Source organism: Sarcophilus harrisii, chromosome 2 (genome assembly GCF_902635505.1).
Source record: "Sarcophilus harrisii chromosome 2, mSarHar1.11, whole genome shotgun sequence".
Classification (NCBI taxonomy): Eukaryota; Metazoa; Chordata; class Mammalia; order Dasyuromorphia; family Dasyuridae; genus Sarcophilus; species Sarcophilus harrisii.
Genome location: NC_045427.1, coordinates 374,804,098 through 374,818,755, shown reverse-complemented (window position 1 = coordinate 374,818,755; position 14,658 = coordinate 374,804,098).

Below are 14,658 nucleotides of genomic sequence, written 5' to 3'. Positions count from 1 at the left end.
TCATTAAACCTGCTTTTCACGGCCATTATTCAATGGGAATGTCACATTAAAAGGAAAACTACAGTTAACTCCCTCTACTGGTGTGTGCAATTCAGGTCCTCAGATAATGTCATTATCAGAAAGATCCCAGTCCATAAAAAGGGATCTTAATGGTCTGTTTCCATAGATTCTGTTATGCTTCTGAGTGCAATGGTTTAGCTGAGAAAAATAAAATCTAAAGTACATGGCATCTATGCTGGCAATAACAGACTAAGGAATAAAAATATACATTTTCCAAACATAGGGCAAAGAGCAAAACATTTCTGTGATTTATTAGTCTGTGCTAGGACATTCTCTCCTGATTCTTTTCCCATTTGAATTACTGGTTCTCCAGTTCTCCCTCCCACTAGAAGAAAATGTCTATTTTATACATATTTTGTATTTATCTGTGTACATGTTGTTTCCTCCAGCAGAAGGTAAGCTCTTTGAATACCAAGATTATTTTTGGCTTTAGTTCTGCATCTTGGTACCTGGCATGTAGAAGGACTTAATAAATGTTTAATTCATTGAAAATAAGGCTTAACCACCTCCAGATATATGCAAGAGAATAGGATGAGACTGGAAGAAATAAGAGAAAAAGGGCTGTAGGGAAAGAATGGCAATTGAAGAGAAAGATAGAGAGTGTTGTTTTTTTTTGTTTTTTTGTTTTTGTTTGTTTGTTTTTGTTTTTTACCCATCTTGTCCCAGGTTTAAAAAATGACATTGAAACTCACCGTGGCTTGGAGGTGGAAGTGGGGAGAGAAAGGTTGCTTTTTTTTTGTTTTTTTCTTCTCCTATCCTTCCTATATCAAATAACCATAACTGGCAAATAGGGGATGACATAGGCTGGACTTCTGAGAAGCTCTTATGGACAGAGGAGTCTCCATGATCTGGACTGTAAATAATTTGGGAATTTATTTATAGTTGGTGGTCCCAGACATTGTCCTGGTTCCTTGTTGCCCCACTGACGAGGCCTGTTTTCTGGCACTGAAAATGGGTCCCTATATAATGTATAAAATCTTCATAGAACACAATGTTTGGCTGAACATTTATTCTGGCTCCTTAACAAGGTGTGGAAGTCCCTCTCAAGATTAATTCTTTGAAATGACCAGCAGGATGATTTCAGAAAGGCCTGGAGAGACTTACATGAACTGATGCTGAGTGAAACAAGCAGGACCCGAAGATCATTATTTACTTCAACAACAATACTGTATAATGCTCAATTCTGATGGACCTGGCCATCTTCAACAATGAAATGAACCAAATCAGTTCCAATAGAGCAGTAATGAATAGAACCAGCTACACCCAGCGAAAGAACTCTGGGAGATGAGTGTGAACCACAACATAGCATTTCCACTCCCTCTGTTTTTGTCTGCTTGAATTTTTTATTTCCTTCTCAGGTTATTTTTACCTTATGCCTAAGGCCTATTTTTCTTGTGCAGCAAAATAACTGTTTGGACATGTATACATATATTGTATTTAACATATACTTAACATGTATGGGTCTGGGGAGGGGATGGGGGGAAGGGGAGGAAAAGTTGAAAAAGAGGGTTTTGTAAGAATCAGTGCTGAAAAATTATCCATGCATATATCTTATAAATAAAAAGCTATAATAAAAAAAAAAAAGATTAATTCTTTGAGAAGCTGTGAACTCATCCTTTCACTGAGTACTAGATGCTCCTCTGAGGCCACCTGAGGATGACTCATGATTCATGATTACTAACCAATGCCTTGAATTATATGGTTGGGACTTGGCATAACAAAAACTCAGAGGAGTGCTATCAAGCAAGTATCTCAACTTTTCTGGATGGGGACAGCAATCAAAAAGAGTGAGAAAAATCCCTTTAGGTGTACATGGGTCATTGGTAATACAAGAGAATCTAGAATTCAAGTTTTTCAAACGTCAATTCAAAAACATTTAAATTCTTTGTTATAAGAACTGGTTCTCTGGGAGGAGTGTTGTGTAAGCAATGTAAAAGTTATCAACAAAATCTATTTTAAGAAATAGATTTGCACTATTGATCAGAAAAATGCAAATTAACTGAGGTACCACTACACACCTCTCAGATTGGCTAACATGACAGGAAAAAATAATAATGAAAAAAAAATAATAATGAATGTTGGAGGGGATGTGGGAAAACTGGGACACTAATACATTGTTGGTGGAGTTGTGAACTGATTCAACCATTCTGGAGGGCAGTTTGGAACTATGTCCAAAGGGCTATCAAATTACGTACCCTTTAATCCAGCAGTGTTTCTACTGGGCTTATATCCCAGAGAGATCTTTTTTTTTTCCCTTTTGATTTTTTTTCTTGTCAACTTGTTTTTCATATCTGTTTTATATATAGTATATATCTTTAATTAAAAAAAAATTCCCCCCCTAATATTTCTTGTTTTAAAGCATCACTTAATTCTTCTTGGTCCATATTATTTTTCTTTTTAAAAAATACATAAATTTTTTTCATTATATTTTAAATTCTGAATTGCATCCATCCCTTTCTCTCAACCCCACATTAGAGACAGTCAACATTTAATATAAATATAAATATGTGGAATGATACAACATATATTTCCATATGTTGATTCTCTGGAGACGGATAGCATTTTCCTTCATAAGTCCTTAGCAGTTGATTTGAATGATCATATTACTCAAAATAGCTTAGTCATTCACAATGCTCTTTGAACAATATTGTTGTTATTGTACACAATGTTCTCTGTTCTGTTCATTTCACTCTGCATTATTTCATGCAAGTTTTTTCATGTTTTTTCTAAAATCAACTTATTCATCATTTCTTATAGCATAATAATATTCCATCACAATTATATATTATAATTTATTCAGTTACTTCCCCATTGATGAGCATTCCCTCACTGTATAGTTCTTTGCTACCACAAAGAAAACTGCTATAAATATTGTAGAACATAGATTCTTTTCTTTTTTTCCTGATGACCTTGGGAAACAGACTTAATAGTGATATTTCTGGGTCAAAGGGCATACACAGTTTCATAATTCTTTGAACAGAATTCTAAATTGCTCTCCAAAATAGTCGGATCCATTTATAATTCATCAGTACTTTACTAGTGTTCCAATTTTTCCGCATTCCTCTCCATTTGTCATTTTCCTCTTTTATCATTTTAGCCAATGTAATGATGTGAGATGGTATCTGAGAGTTTTTAAATTTGCATTTTTCTGATCAATGGTGATTTGAAGCATTTTTTTTAATGATTTTTTTTTATTTAATAGCCTTTTATTTACAGGATATATGCATGGATAACTTTACAGCATTAACAATTGCCAAACCTCTTGTTCCAATTTTTCACCTCTTACCCCCCCCCCCCCCAGATGGCAGGATGACCAGTAGATGTTAAGTACATTAAAATATAAATTAGATACACAATAAGTATACATGACCAAAACGTTATTTTGCTGTACAAAAAGAATCATACTCTGAAATATTGTACAATTAGCTTGTGAAGGAAATAAAAAATGCAGGTGTGCATAAAATATAGGGATTAGAATTCAATGTAATGGTTTTTAGTCATCTCCAGAGTTCTTTCTCTGGGCATAGCTAGTTCAGTTCATTACTGCTCCATTGGAAATGATTTGGTTGATCTTGTTGCTAGAGGATGGCCAGGTCCATCAGAACTGGTCATCATATAGTATTGTTGTTGAAGTATATAATGATCTCCTGGTCCTGCTATTTCACTCAGCATCAGTTCGTTGTAAGTCTCTCAGGCCTTTCTGAAATCATCCTGTTGGTCATTTCTTACAGAACAGTAATATTCCATAATATTCATATACCACAATTTATTCAGCCATTCTCCAACTGATGGGCATCCATTCAGTTTCCAGTTTCTATCTACTACAAAAAGGGCTGCCACAAACATTTGTGCACATACAGGTCCCTTTCCCTTCTTTATAATCTCTTTGGGATATAATCCAGTAGTAACACTCTGGATCAAAGGGTATACAGTTTGATAACTTTTTTGAGCATAGTTCCAAAACTACTCTCCAAAATGGTTGGATTCGTTCACAACTCCACCAACAATGCATCAATGTCCAGTTTTCCCACACCCCTCCAACAATCATCATTATTTTTCCCTGTCATCTTAGCCAATCTGACAGTGTGTGAAGTATCTTAGAGTTGTTTTAATTTGCATTTCTCTGATTAATAATGACTTGGAGCATCTTTTCATATGACTAGAAATGGTTTCAATTTCTTCATCTGAGAATTGTCTGTTCATATCCTTTGACCATTTTTCAATTGAGAATGGCTTGATTTTTTATAAATTAGGTTAATTCTCTATATATTTTGGAAATAAGGCCTTTATCAGAACCTTTGACTGTAAGAATATTTTCCAGTTTATTGCTTCCCTTCTAATCTTGTCTGCATTAGTTTGTTTGTACAAAAACTTTCAGTTTAGTATAATCGAAATTTCTATTTTGTGATCAGTAATGATCTCTAGTTCTTCTTTGGTCATAAAGTCCTTCCCCTTCCACAGGTCTGAGAGTAAACTATCCTGTGTTCCTCTAATTTATTAATAATTTCATTCTTTTATCCTAGGTCTTGAACCCATTTTGACCTTATCTTGGTGTTGTTGTTAAGGTATGGATCAATGCCTAGTTTCTCCATATTAGTTTCCAATTTTCCCAACAATTTTATCAAACAGTAGTTCTTATCCAAAGCTGGGGTTCTTTGGGTTTATCAAAGACTAGGTTCTTATATTTGTTGACTGTTTTATCCCTTGAACCTAACCTATTCCACTGATCAACTAATCTATTCCTTAGCCAATACCAAATAGATTTAAAGCATTTTTATATGATTATATATAACTTGATTTTTTCCTAAAATTTCCTTTCAATCCTTTAATTTTAATTGGAATAACTATATTATTTCTTTTTACCTTTTAAGCCATTTAGCATCTTTCTATTTTATTTCTCCAGAGTTTCTTTCATTTTCAATTAAAGTTTTAATTGTCTGCTTCACTTTTTCCAACTGCTTCTTTATTCCTTGGGGCCAAATCATTCCTCTCTCTCTCTCTCTTTCTCTCTCTCTCTCTCTGTCTGTCTCTCTCTCTCTTTCTCTCTCTGTCTCTCTGTCTTTCTCTCTCTGTCTCTGTCTCTGTCTCTCTCTCTCTCTCTCTCTCTCTGTCTCTCTCTCTTTCTCTTGAGGGTCTATGTGTGTTTACAATGGAATTAAGGTTTTTCTTCTTTTTCTTCCATTATTGTTGGTATTTTCTTTTGTTATTCACATGCTTTCCCAGTTTGAGATTGTTTCAAGGTTCAGTTCCAGCTCTTCTATACTTTAAGATAAGATTAGTAATTTGAGTTTGCTCCTGTCTCGTCTGTAGCCTGAATATCTACAATCCTTTGCAATTCTAGGTGGAGTGTCTGGTATTAAGTTTTACATTCTGCCTCAATTTTTGACCATATTCTTTGGCTCTTGGTATTCTAATGAAGGTGGGGGTCTAAGCCAATCCTTATCTCTCTTTTTTTTTATTAAAGCTTTTTATTTACAAAACATATGCATGGGTAATTTCTAGAGAGATCTTAAAGAAAGGAAAGAGACCCACGTGAGCAAAAATATTTGTGGCAGCCCTTTTTGTAGAGGCAAGAAAGTGGAAACTGAGTGGATGTCCATCAATTGGAGAATGACTGAATAAGTTATGGTACATGAATGCTATGGAATATTATTGTTCTATAAGAAACAATGAGTTGGATGATTTCAGAGAGGCCTGGAGAGACTTAAATGAACTGATGCTAAGTGAAATGAGCAGAATCAGGAGATCATTATACATGGCAACAACAAGACTATATGATGATCAATTCGATGAACATGGCTCTCTTCAACAATGAGATAATTCAGGCCAGTTCTTGTGATGAAGAGAGCCATCTACACCCAGAGAGAAGATTGTGGAAGCTGAGTATGGACCACAACATAACATTTTCACTCTTTCTGTTGTTTACTTGCATTTTGTTTTTTCTCAATTTTATTTTTTTGATCTGATTTTTCTTGTGCAGCAAGATAACTGTATAAATATGTATGTATATATATAGTGAATTTAACATATATTTTAATATATTTAACATGTATTGGATTATCTGCCATCTAGGAGAGAGGGTAGGAGGAAAATTTGGAACACAAGATTTTATTGAGTCACTGTTGAAAAATTACTCATGTATATGTTTTGTAAATAAAAAGCTTTAATAAAAAAAGGAAAAAAATTACCTCAAAAAAGAAATAGATTTGGTCCACTTTCATTCTCCAAAAGAACATATTAATATCATATTATAAAGTGGCAGTCATTAAAACAATTTGGTACTGGCTAAGAAATAAGAGTATTAGATCAGTGGAACAGGTTAGATATACATAACACAACTGTAAAACACTGTAGTAATCTAGTATTGGATAAATCTAGTCTTCAGCTTCTGGGATAAGAACCACTATTTAACAAAAATTTCTGGGAAAAATGAAAAATAGTATGGCAGAAACTAGGCATAGACCAATAATCACATCTTATACCAAGATAAGATTGAAAAATGGGTTTATGATTTAAAGATAGAGGGTGATATTATAATAAAATTAGAAGAGCAAGGGATAATTTACCTTCCAGATCTTTGGAGAAGAAAGAATTTATGACCAAACAAGAAATAGAGAACATTATAAAATACAAAATGGACAATTTTTATTACATTAAATTTAAAAATTAAAAAAAAAAACAATGCAGCCAAGATTAGAAGGCAAGCAGAAAACTGGGAAACAATTTTTATAGCCAGTGTTTCTCATAAAGGCCTCATTTCTAAGATATATGAAGAACTGAATCAAATTTATAAGAATACAAATCCTTCCCCAATTGATAAGTGGTCAAAAGATATGAACAGATAATTTTCAGATGAAGAAATTAAAGCCATTTCCTTCTACACAGAAGTGGGTAAAGCTTTAATCTTTAATGAAATACACATGGATTTCTATTGCTTATTTAGGATAGAATGTAATATCTCTTTGCCTGGTTAAGCTATATACTTTTTTTTAAAGCTTTTTATTTTCAAGGGGAGAATTCTGGGAAGGTGGCAGAGTAGGTTGGTAAATTTCAAGCTCTCCTTATTTCCCCCCACAAATAGCATAAATTTTCACCTCATGGAAATTATAGATTGGTGAAAAACCAAAAAGACTTGGGGCAGAACTGAGGTCTTCCTGATACAACCAAACAAGATCTGAAGAAAGACCCTGGTCCAGGATTAACTTTTCTGAAATGCAAACACCCCCAGGTTAGCTCCACAGAAACACCAAGTGGGAATTCCTTAGGCTAGCTGGGTGTGGCTGGAACCTCAGCAGAAACCGCAAAGATTTTCACCTCTCCAACTGTTTGTTGAGTGGGGGTTTGAGTTCTGGAAGACACAGTAAACCTTGACTAATTAGAAATGCCAGGCCCACTTGTGCTTCTGAGGCAAGGCCCTGGGCAAGAAGGAACCAGCACCTGGTGAATGCAGAGGCAGTGGGGCAGGGATTCTGCTGACTGTAGACACTTACAGGAGGGTAGAGCTCTTGGTTTGGGGTTCCTGGTCTGAGTGGAGAGCTGAAGGAAAACTTGAGGCATCATCCCTCCACCCACAATTACAGGTGCTTACCCTAATATCTCTTATTAGAAAGAAAAAATGAACCAGCAAAGAAGAAAGAACCCCACCACTGAAACATATTATGGAAACAGGGAAGACCAGGATTCATCTTCAGAGGAACTCACTTTATTCAAACAAACAAACAAACAAGCAAACCCAAAAAACATGTGAAATGGTTCTCTACCCAGGGTGGAAGGAGGTTAAGTAATAGCAAGGCAAATTAGAGAGCAGAATTTAATTTAAGAGTCAGCAGGGATAGGAAAGAAACATTTGGAGCATGTTTGTGTATGTGTATGTGTTTGTGTATATAGATAGATAGATAGATAGATAGATAGATATGTATACATATTATACATAAATATATCTTTTCCTAACTGTAGCTTGCTTGGAGTGGAGGGGGAGATGAAAGGGAAATATATGTATGTCTCTGTGTGTATATATGTTTATGCCTGCTTGGAGGTGTGTCAGAGAGATGGGAGGTAAATGAAAGGGGAAAAAATAATAAATTTAAAAAGGTGAGCAGCAGAGAAGAAAAGAACAATTTACAAGGAAGTAAAGAAAAGATCACTCATGAATATAATTTCTTCTACATATATATACTTTCTTAAATTGGTATTTGTTGTTTATATAATATATATTTTTTGAATTCTCCCTGATGTTCTGCTGGGCACATAAGAATGTTCTCTTGTTTCATTTTGTTTTGCATTGCTTTTCTGTTTTCCTTTTTTCTTATTATGTTTCTTCAAATAAAATAGATTAGAAAAAAAAGTTTTTTATTTTCAAAACATATGGATAGTTTTCAACATTAACACTTGCAAAAGTTAGTGTTCCAAATTTTTTCTCCCTCCCTTCCCCCATTCCCTTCTCTAGACAGCAAGTAATTTAATATAGATTAAACATGCATAATTCTTCTAAACCTATTTCCACATTTATTATTCCATACAAGAAAAATCAGATCAAAAGTAGGGAAAATGAGAAAGAAAAAACAAGCATAAACAAAATCAAAATAAAAAAAATAATAAAAGTAAAAATACTATGTTATGATCCACATTCAGACCCCATAGTCCTCTCTCTGGAAGTGGATGGCTCTCTCCATCATAAGACCATTGAAATTGCTCTGAATCACCTCATTGTTAAAATGAGCCAAATCCCCCCCCCCAAAAAAAAGAGAGAAAAAGAAAGAAAAAAGAAAAGAAAAGAGCCAAATTCATCACAGTTGATAATCACATAATCTTGTTGCTGTGTATAATGTTCTCTTGGTTCTATTCACTCCACTTAGCATCAATTCATGTACATCTCTCCAGGTCTTTCTAAAATCAGCCTGCTAATCATTTTCAAGGAAGATTTTAAAGATGGAAAGTAGTGTCTATAGTTAGTTTAATATAAGGGCTAGAAGGTTAGGTGAACATTATACAGGGACTGTTGCTTTTAAATTGATGGAGATAATTGGAATCAGGTCTTGTTGTTGTGTAGTCAAATAAGGAGGCTATTATGAATTATGAATATAACCCTGGTATAAAACTACATATGGCCCAGCAATACCACTACTAGGTCTGTATCTCAAAGAGAACAAAGAAAAAAGACATCTATATGTACAAAAATATTTACAATAATTCTTTTTGTGGTAGCAAAAAATTAGAAATTGAAGAGATACCCATAAATTGGAGAATGGATTGACAAGTTGTGGTATATGATTGTGATGAAATTACTGTTATGCTATAAGAAATGATGAGCAGGAATATTTCAGAAAAACCTAGAAGACTTACAAGAATTGATACAAAATGAAATGAGCAGAACCAGGAGAATATTCTCTATAGTAACAGCAATATGGTGGTCAACTGTGAATGACTTAATTATTCTCAACAATATAGTGATCTAAGACAATTGTGAAGGTATCATAATGAAAAACACGATACACCTAAAGAGAAAGAACTTATGGAGTCTGAATGCAGATTGAAGCATACTCGGTTTTTACTTTCTTTATCATTTCTTTTTAATTTGTGTTTTCTCTTTTGGGACATGGTTAATATGAAAATGTTTTGCATGATTGCCTATGTATAATTTATATCAAATTTGCAAAGAAGGGAAAAGTTGAGGAAGGAAGGAGCAAATTGGAACTCAAAATTTAAAAAATGTTAAAAATTCGTGTTGAGAAAAAATAAAAATTGAAAGTAAAAAAATATATAAAAACACAAAGAAATAAAAACTAAAATTTAATTTAATTTTAAAATAATATTAACCCTAAAGTCCTATTCTAGTTCCTCGGAATTTGGAAGTGACCTTCTGTGGTTAAGTAGGTAGAGCACTGCCCTTTAGTCACAGGACCTGGATTCAAATCCTACCTCAGATGATTACTATATGGTTAAGTCACTTCACCTCCATGCACCTTCACCTTCTCTGTAAAATGGAGGGAAAGGAAGGAAGTAGAACTAGCTGACCTCTGGTTTGAAGCTTTATAAGAATGGGTTCTTGAAGACTTTAGCAGAGCACAAATTCTGACAGATTGTATGGGACAGTAGTCAAAAAGATTTCACAGATTATCTGATGATAGATGGACATCCATTGCCCAACAACCAGTCCAGATAAGTGTGAACAGAATTGGAACCAGGAGGCTGATCCATAAGGGATGAATTTTGGGGGCCACAATAACTCACAAAGACTCAATCAAGAAATATTTATTAAGCTCCTACAATGTTCCAGGCACTGTGCTAGCAATGGAAGTACAAAAGAGACAAAAGATGGTCCCCATTTTCCTTAAAACCTAGAAAAAGCACGAAGACCATATAGCTTATATTAGTGGAGGAATTATCCAAATAAGTGAAATCACAGAACCTTTAAAATAATAATATTCTCTTGAGTGTTTAATTGACATAGATGACTTATCATCATTTTATAGATATGGAAAGCAATGGAGAAAGGAATAAGCATTTATGTAGAACCTACTATGTGCCAGGGATTGTATGAAGCAATTAAAAATTATATTCTCATTTTCCCCTCAAAACAACCCTGAGGATTATTATAATCCTCATTTTATAGTTGAGGAATCTAACGCAGATAAAGGCTAAAGGACTCCCCATGTTAATTTGAGGTCAAATTTGAACTTCAGTGTACTTGATTCCAGATCTAGCCCCCTATCCACTGTGCTGCCCAAGATCATATACACTAGGCTAGTGATAAAGTCAAAACCAAGAATCTTTTCATTCTTAGATCAGTGTTCTTCCTAGGAAGCCAGACCACTTCTAGATACATTGTTCTATTTATATGTGCTGTAGGACTGAATAGGAAAGTTCCAATTCTAAATAAAAGAGCTACATAAGCAGGCTATAAATTGGTCTGAAATTAATCTGAGGGAAATGGGGATAACCCTACCTCAATTGTCTGTAAATACTGCTCCTCTCAGACTTCACCTACAAATTATTTCCAATGAGGTGCTTTTGAGTTGATGCTAGTGTTGGCTTCCAGGGTTCTCAAAGATGAGCTCACATTTCTATTCGCCTTGGTGTGACTTACAGTAGCTACAGCAATTTGAGCAGCAACTCCGTTCTCCCCTTTCCCAGGCTAATTCAAGGGAAAGCCTTTCATCTCTTCCTTGGCCAAGAGCCCAACCACAGCAGCAGCCTAAGTCATAAAGACTTCTGGCTTCTGGTGGGGGATGGCAGAGAGTGGCTGATTTTCTACCTTGTAGAGTCTCATTTCTGCTTAAATATGGAAAGCTCAGATAGCAAGCCTTGTAACTAAGGCCAAAACTGTAGGTTTCTTCTCTATGGGTGCTGGTTAGTTTTTTTTTTCTGTGCCAAAGCCAAAGACTGTGCTGCCAGATAATCATTTCATAAACGAGTGCCCTCATTCAAAGAAGCATCAGGCAGTGAAGAGCCGATGAATCAGAACCAACTCATCCTTACTATGAGAAAAAAAACAAAAACAAAAAACATGAAGTGTGTGCCCTAAATTTTCTTAATAGCATTTTATTTTTTCTAATTATGTATAAAGACAATTTTCAACATTTGTCTTTTAGAAGATTTTGAATTCCAATTTTTTCTTCTTCCTTCCCTCCCCTTTCTCCTGGCAAGCAATCTGATAGAGGTGATACATGTGCAATCATGTAAAACATATTTCCACATTAATCGTGTTGTGAAAGAAGAAGCAGAACAAAAGAGGGGAAAATATTTTTAAAAAAACAAAATATGCTTGCCATCTAGGGGAGGGGGTGGAGGGTGGGAGGGAAAAATCGGAACAGAAGTGAGTGCAAGGGATAATGTTGTAAAAAAAAAAAATTACCCTGGCATGGATTCTGTCAATAAAAAGTTACTATAATAATAAAATAAATAAATAAAAAGAAAGAATTACATAAAAAAATAATTAAAATGCTATGCTTTGATCTACTTTCAGATTCTAGCAGTTCTTTCTGTGTGTGTGGATAACATCTTCCATTATGAGTCTTTTGGAATTGTCTTAGATTATTGTATTGGTGAGAGCTAAATTGATCATTGCACAGCGTTACTGTTACTATGTACAGTTGTTTCATGGGTTCTGCTCACTTCATTTAGCATCAGTTCAGGTAGGTCTTTTCAAATTTTTCTGAAATATGCCTGCTCATCATTTTTTATAGCACAACAGTATTCCACTGCATTCGTATACCACAATTTGTTCAGCCACTCCCCCGTTGATGAGTATCCTTTTAATTTCCAATTCTTTCCCACCATAAAAAGAGCTGCTATAAATATTTTTGTACATATGAGTCCTTTTCCCTTTTTATGATCTCTTTGGAACATATACTTAGTGATATTTCTGGATAAACAGGTACACACAGTTTGATTACTCTTTATGCATGTCCTAATGTTGAGATGATACATAAGAAAGTCCATAGATTAAACACATAGACTTCCTGCTAAGGAAATGATACACTCTTCTTGCCTGTTTCCTGCTGGACTTTCTTTTTGGGACTTTTGGATTAAAAAGAAGTACTTTTACTAAAGGGTTCCATGGAAAGTGAAACTGAGTTTCCATTTAAGTTAGATCTTTTGACTTTCTTCTGAAATAGATGACAGAATTTACTTATGTTGTGAAGATGAATATGATGCAGTCGGTTGATCCTTATTCTGATCTAGGCCAAAAAAAAAAAAAAAAAACAGCACCATATCTACAAACTTGGAATCATCCTCTACTCTTCTCCTTGAACTCCACCACTTGTAATCAGTTGCCAAATATGTCAATTCTACATTCATGACATCTCTTGCATTTGTCCACTTCTCTCCACAAACAGAGCTTAGTTTCCACTGTTGGTCACCTCTCACATGTATTATTTGCAATAGCTTCCTCATTAGTCTCCTTGCTTCCAATGTCTTTCCTCTCCAACCACATTAGCAGCCTAAGTCATAGAGACTTTTGGCCTCTGTTGGAAAAAGTGAGAGTGGCTGGCTTCCTACTTTATGTGGAAGATAGATTGTCTCATTTCTGCTCAGCTACCAAAATTATATTCCTGACCATTTCACCTCTTATTCTGACTCAAAAATCTTTGATGACTCTCTATTACTTCTAAGGCAAATACAAAATCCTAGCTTGTCATTCAAACTTCTCTGTAAAGGGCAGGAACTCTGGAGAAACATACTTAATGGTCAGTATGATTGATTTAATCCTATAACAAGGTGTTAACTCAGTGGAATTGATAAAACAATGGTTATCTAGTTTACATATACTTTGTACTTAGCATGGGGATGTAATAGTTCTACAATTGTTGTAAGTGTAATAGAGTATTTAAACTGAGGACAAAGTCAGCCACAGAGATTCCATCTTTGATCAGCCTTGTGGTGGCTTTCCTGCCTCCTGCATTCCTCCACTGAAACCAAGGCTGGTCCCAAGACCTCCAGAAAGCTAACCAGAATATTACACCTCTCCACAATCTGGTTCCCACTTTTCATTCCAGTTTCCCTATTATTTCCTTTTATGCACTTTCCATTCAAGTCAAAATATGCTTCTCATATACAACATTTCAATTCCAAGTTATGTATCTTTGATACCCTATTTTTGCAACTCACTCATTTTTTTTTTTATCCCTGCCTTGAAGAATCTCTAGCTTCCTTTAAAGCACAGTTTATTTTATATGAGGCATTCTCTGATTCCTCTTTCCTTCTCCCTGCAATTATTAGTATTCTATTCTTCTGGAAATTACTGTTTCCTGTATCTTGTATTTACTTATTTATTTATGTCATATTCCCATGATAGAGTGGTAGCTACTTGAAGGCAGACACTTATTTTTGTCTATATATTCCCAATGCCTACTACACAGTAAATAAATACTTATGGAATAGTATCATTTTAGTAATCCATGCTTCTATGCCAAGTAAACAAGAATTTTGTATCAAGTTATTCTTAAAGGGATAGAAAGAAAATCATGGAAAAAGTAACTGGAATTATTTGCTGTCTAGGGGAGAGGGTGAGGGAAGAGAAGGAGAAAAATTTGGAACACAAAGTTTGTAAGAGTGAATATTGAAAACTATCTTTGCTTGTATTTTGAAAATAAAAAGCTATTATTTAAAAAAAAAAGAAAAAGAAAAAGGTAACCATAGATATGGTGTCACAAAATAATGTGACTTTTTCTGCAACTCTAAGAAAACTCTTTAAAACATTTTTTAGGGAAAAGTTAAAATGTCCAACTTTCCAACAATGGCTATATTTTGAAGGCCCTTCCTTCTTTGGATATCTGTTCATTTTATAATATCCTTGTTGGACATTTTTGTTAATATCAACAAGTATAGCTATGAAAAATTGTGGTTTGGGGATTTCAATGTTTAGAAGGATGCAGATCCAATAAAAGTATAATTCAATGGATTTTAGCCATGGAATTCAACTAATGTTTTTCTATGATGACCCTTAGCACTCAATACCAACCAGGGCAGGCCAGAATTCCAAACATGAAAGCTGTGGCTAGCATTGAACATCAAATGCCTCCTCAAATAGTCTTTATTAATTATCCATTTAGCTTTGAAGCAAGTCACAGGCTTCCCTGGCCAGAAAACAAGGTT